Here is a 6,322-nt window from a genome sequence, read left to right on the forward strand (position 1 = left end):
GTCCCGTGTCCACAACACTTGGCGTTTAACTCTTCGCTCTTCTCTCAACGTTCTCACCTTCGTTCCCTTGTGTTTAGTTAGCCTTTTCCTTTTTTTTTTTTTAAACGGAGCGTGGTTGTGGCCCAGGAAGAAACATCCCGACTTTGAAATAGTCATACAGAGATGCGTTTGAGTCCGATTCTAGCCTCCCTAAGCCTCAGGTTCTTGTCCCGAAAAAGTGACTAATACCAGTGCACAGTGCCTGGTATATGATAACAGACAAAAATTAGTGTCTATTAATTAGCATTTTTATCATCACAATAATTAGCAATATCTCTGCTGTTAGGGTCGCAAAGGATCAATAATAAACAAGCATAAATCACTGGAAATCTAAGTGGCGTACCTTCCCGGGGTAATTTGGCAAAATGCAGCAAGAGCAGAGAGGGGGCATATTTTTGTACTAGAATGTTCACTTCTGAGAATTTATCCTAAAGAAAAACACACATAAACCGGATGCTCACTGCAGAATTATTTCAAAAACCGGAGATTGGAAACAAATTCCTAATAAGAGTAGATGGCTAGTTCAATTAGGCTATATCAATGGTGTGAACGTTATTACCATGTTATTCTTATACTCTAGAAGAATCAAATACTGTGGAAGAAAAGTAACAAATCTGTATGGATGCCCACTGTGGTCAGGTATTATTCCATATCTGCACAGTCCACTGCAGCCATTTACCCTGTGTGGCTGTTGAGAGCTTGAGATGTAGTCTGTATTGAGGTGGGCTTTAAGGGTAAATCACACAGTAGCTATTGCAGAATTCGTTTGAGAAAAAGAATGGAAGATATCTCACTTTGAAATAGTGACAACATGTTAGGGAAGGACCATTTAGGTTAAATAAGACTAAATTTAATTTCACCTTTATCTTTTTACTCTATTAAGGTGGCTACCAGAACATTCAGCATTCTATATGGGGCATGCAAGACATAGTGCATGCATATTGCATATTACATATGTCTATGGGACAGTGTTAATCCATTTACTGGATATATGGTGGTAAACAAGACAGTTTTTTACCTCAAATTTTGAACACTCTGTTGAGTAGAGCACAGACAATAAATAACATCATTGTACACAATGGTAAGTTCTGTGCAGAAAATCTAGCTGGGTAAGGGCCAGAAAGTGTGTTTATATTGAGGGTGGTTATTTTAGACAAGATTTGTCCTCCAGAAGGTGGATGTGGGAGGAATTAAGATATCTAAGGATAGAAGGGTGGGGGGAGAGTAGGGATGTGGTGTCTTCTGGGAAAAGCCAGGTATGGATTGAATCTGATAAATCAATTGGGTCCTGGAGGAATCTCTACCGGAGGGAAGAAACCACATCAGGGGAGGAAGGAAAGAGAGAAGGGAAGGTACCAGGGAGAAGGAGCTCAGGGGGCCCACATCGGAAAAGCACAACGAAGCAGACCTGGAGTGGATGTGTTTCAGGTCGTGTAGTTACTGGAGTTCTATGACTTATATACAGTAGTACGGTCAGTATGTGTATATACACACTCATATGTATTCTCTCTGTCTGGATGTAAGGTATTCAGAATTGTAAGGGAGACCCACCAGGCCAGGGACTCAAATTCCACCTACCTTGTAGGTTCAGACTCCCTGGTTTACTACCTTGGCACACGTGGTCCAACATGGTACACCATTGCATCTTTCTTCTAGCCATTGGGAAGGGAGAAAGGTGAAGCCACTTCCATCTGAGGCAAGGGTCCCAACCTCCTCGATCTAATGACTGGTGATCTGAGGTGGAGCTGATGCAATAATAATAGAAATAAAGTGCACCATAAATGTAACATACTTGAACCATCCGCAAACCATCCCCACTCTGCCCAGGTGCATGGCAAAAATGTCTTTCACAAAACCAGTCCCTGGTACTAAAAATGTTGGGGACCACTGGTAGGGTATGTTTTCCCCACCTCAACATAATTCACATTTGAGGCTGGATAATTCTGTATTTTGTGGAGAAGGAAATGGAAACCCACTCCAGTGTTCTTGCCTGGAGAATCTCAGGGACGGGGAAGCCTGGTGGGCTGCCGTCTATGGGGTCGCACAGGATCTGACATGACTGAAGCGACTTAGCAGCAGCAATTCTGTATTCTGAGAGTTCTCTTGTGTGTTGTACTTTGTTTAACAGCATCACTGGCTTCTACCCATTAGATGCCAGTACATACCTCCTCCCACCCCACCAGTTTTGACAGAAAATGTCCCCAGACATGCCAAATGTCCCCTCGGGGCAAAGTGACAGCGTCTCCCCAGTTGAGAATCACTGCTTTAACTACTACTCTGTTTCCCACACTTCTGCTCCAATCCCACTAATGGCCAGAAGGTCATCACTCAGCCATCCTAGGGGTAAAGGAGTCTTGGCACTGTCTGCTGGCCAGGTAGCCAGCTAAAAGTGAGATCAAGAAGGTGAGAAGATAGCTTGATTCTCCTACACACTGGTTGCTACAGGGAGTGGAAATTCCACAGCTGACTGAGGAGGTGGCCCTGTTTTTATCATCTTCCAGGCAGAGTTTTCATTATTATTCATTGTCATTCACATGCATGAAAATATCCATGGTGAGGACAACTAAACACTTAAAAAGTAACAATCCGTTTTGGAAAGACGGTCATTGTTACTCCAGACATCTAACCTTGCAGAGAAACTGGCTTCTGAAGGTTGGATTTTTTAAAAACTTGTATTTTGGCGCCATCTGGTGGAAATAAATCCTAGCAGTCCTCAAGCTAGTGCCTGATATTTTTAACTTGTCTTTTGGCGCCATCTCGTGGGAAAAAATCCTATAATTCCTCATCCTCGTGCCTGATATTTTTAACCTGTCTTTGGCGCCATCTGGTGGAAATAAATCCGACCATTCGTCACCCTCTTGCCTGATATTTTCTTTCATTAGCCTCAGGCCTAAAACTCAAATTATAAAAAAGCCTTAACTGGATTTTAGCAAAGCTTTAACGGGTCTTTTAAGAGGAGGGACTCATCAAAGCAGAGTTTCTGACCCTTGGTGCGATTGACCTCCGAGGCTCCTGGGCATTGTAGGATTTTTAGCAGCATTCTTCTGAATGGTCAGAAGTAGGGTCAAGATGGCCGGGCCTATATTTGCCCACACTGAACAGTCGGTAGACTTGAGCCCCCGGAAAGGTGCATGGCACTGGATGAGGTGGCTCTCGGCCATTGGGACAAGTCCTTTATCAAAGGGAGATTGGGCCATGTGGTGTTCGCGACACATGTGATTCTACAGTTGTACATTTACTTCTCAGCATCTTTCATTCAGTGGTACAACACCTGAGAGCTGGGGCCTGGCCTCATTTGGTTCTGTGTCATCACAGCCCATCATACTACATAGGAATGAATACTGGTTACATGCAAGGGTAAATGAAATGGGACAGGGTTGGGGAGGGATGGATTGGGCATTTGGGATTAGGAGATGCAAACTATTATACTAATATATAGAATGGATAAACAATAAGGTCTTACTGTATAGCACAAAGAACTATACCCAATATCCTGTGATAAAAGATAATGGAAAAGAATATATGTATGTGTAATTGATTCACTTTGCTGTACAGCAGAAATTTAACACAACAGTGTAAATCAACTATACTTCAGTAAAATTTTAAAAAAGAAATGAAATGGGACAATAATTGTGATTATTTGCATATCTGCAAACTTAAATAGGATAATGAAGGGCTTCTTATGAAATTTCTTGAGATGTGGAAAACAGGCAAAAGATTAATCCCTGTTTATATTATTATATTAAGCGATCAGTACTTTTTTGAGAAGTAACGAGGGTCCTGGTCAACTGATCATACCAAACATTCTGAGCTTTTTTTTTTGAGGGGGGAAACTTCCTTTAGTTTTTTTCTGAGCTTATCTTTAATGGTTTTGAATCTTTGGTAGATGAAATTCTTTATCAGTAATTTAAAAAGATGATTAGGGGATTGGTGTGGGATAGAACCAACTAATTTATGAAAGGTTATCCTGGTTTCAAGTAATAAAAAATTTTGTTTAAATAGCTATAATTATAAAGCATTGTTTTGTCTATGGATTAAATCCACAAAACAGTACCCATCTTCATCCACCAGAGGGCACATGGTACACAGTTATTGATGGAGAAATGTAAAGGGAAGTGCCTTATTCTTAACAGCCCTAACACTAGAGTGACATATGTCATCACATTTAAATGAGTGTGACTGTACACCAAAAGTTCCGTAATATATTTTTTGCCAAGTGAATTTCCAATTCTCTTCTTTCACATTGTTTTTTAAAGTTATTTTATCTTCAACAACCTCAGGATTAGGTAAAAGTTCATCTCTAAATGATGCTTTCGAACTGTGGTCCTGGAGAAGACTCTTCAGAGTCTCTTGGACTGCAAGGAGATCAAACCAGTCAATCTTAAAGGAAATCAGCCCTGAACATTCAATGGAAGGACTGATGCTGAAGCTCCAATACTTTGGCCACCTGATGCAAAGAGTCAACTGATTGCAAGAGACCCTGATGCTGGGAAAGAAGGAGAGGGGGGCGACAGAGGAAGAGATGGTTGAATGACATCACTGACTCAACAGAACAAACTCTGGGAAACTGTGGACAGGAAGCTGTCCATGGGGTTGCAAATAGCCTGATAAGACTTAGCGACTAAACAACACAATCTCTAAATAATATTGTTAACTTCACCCGGCTAAAATTACTGGTACCCAACAACGTGTCAGGGTTTCTGAGAGCTTCATTTCACACATGGCGTGTTTTTCTGTTCTCACAAGATATCTTACAGGTCATGACACAGAAGTAAAGCACACCTACCTACAGATACTGTGCAGTATCCCTCTTATGGATTAAGAGAAAATCAGGTTCATAATGTTTCCCCCACTCCTTTCAGATTTTGCTTGGCATGGATAATTGTATTCACACACAACAGCTCATGAAATGGGCAAAGACTTATTCTAGGGGATGGAAGATCTGACTTTGTCCATTACTTGTGTGACCTTGATCTAGTCACTGCTTCTTTGAGCCTGTCTTCATCTGTTAATAGAGGAACAGTGATGCCCACCGGGTCCTCTTTATGGCTGTGCTTAATGTGTAACAGCCATTAGCTCCTTAGATGCGTGGATCTGAATTCAACAGCACTGTCATGAAATGTCCACCAGATGGCAGCCAGAACCTGCAGTTTTCTATCTGTGAAGCGGTTGACTGAATGAATCACAGGTTCTTGGACAATTTAGGGCGGTGGGAGGAAGCAGGCTCCAGGTGAGAGGTTCAGATCGCTGCTAATCTGGGAAGAGGGCTTTGATAGTGCTACGACTTTTCTTTTTTACTGCCACCTTGTAAAGTAGGTCACTCTTCAGATAATGTTTCTTTCTTCCTTTCTTTTGATTTCTCTATTTGGCTGCCCCAGGTCTTAGGTGCGGCCCTCGAGATCTTTGATCTTCAAGGGGCATGCAGAATCTTTAGTTGTGGCATGTGGGGGTCTAGTTCCCTGACCGGGAATCCAACCAGGGCCCCCTCAGAGTCTCAGCCGTTGGACCACCAGGAAAGTTTCTCATTTTAGAGCTATTTCGAATGCCAGTTTGAGGAATTTTCTCTTTTGATAGTAATTCAAAACTATAAAAGGACATAATAGCTATATATGTGTAGATGTTTATTACAGTATTGTTTATGGATAATTGGTGAAATTGGAAGCAATTTAAGAACATGGAATATTAGGCAGGCATCAGAATGAACATTATGAATATTACATAAGTGGATGATCTGATGAGTGATAATGATGACTTTATTTAAAAGCAGAATGAGTTATGTGCCATAATTGAAATTGACAGCAGAGTGGCTGTGAAACGGCATGGTACTAACCTCTGCCATGGCAGAGAGTTAGCAGTCTCTTTCTTTCTGTATCTCAGTCTATGTGTGTATATCTCTCCTTCCTAAATCACATTATTGCTGTCATAGTGATATTTGCAGAACCTGACACTTTAAGAGAGATTTTCATGCTTTGTTCAAAATACAATAATGCCTAATGAATCCAGTATGCTAGGGAAGAAGTGGCATATGTAAATGACTTATGGATCTGATTTTTTTCTGTTTACTGATTCTTATTCCTCTTAACACAAAAACAATAACAAAACCGTTTTGGCTAGAAATCTTTCTAAAACGTATTGCATACTCTCCTGCCATTTCCTACAATTTCCTGAACATATTCGTTTCTTTCTATCTCATGCTAACTGTAATAAATGTCAGTTTCTTTCCCATGCTAGAATACAATGATGTTTTCGTGTATAGTTGAAGTATAGGGTTATTTGCCTCTAC

This window comes from Bubalus bubalis, chromosome X (genome assembly GCF_019923935.1).
Source record: "Bubalus bubalis isolate 160015118507 breed Murrah chromosome X, NDDB_SH_1, whole genome shotgun sequence".
Lineage (NCBI taxonomy): Eukaryota > Metazoa > Chordata > Mammalia > Artiodactyla > Bovidae > Bubalus > Bubalus bubalis.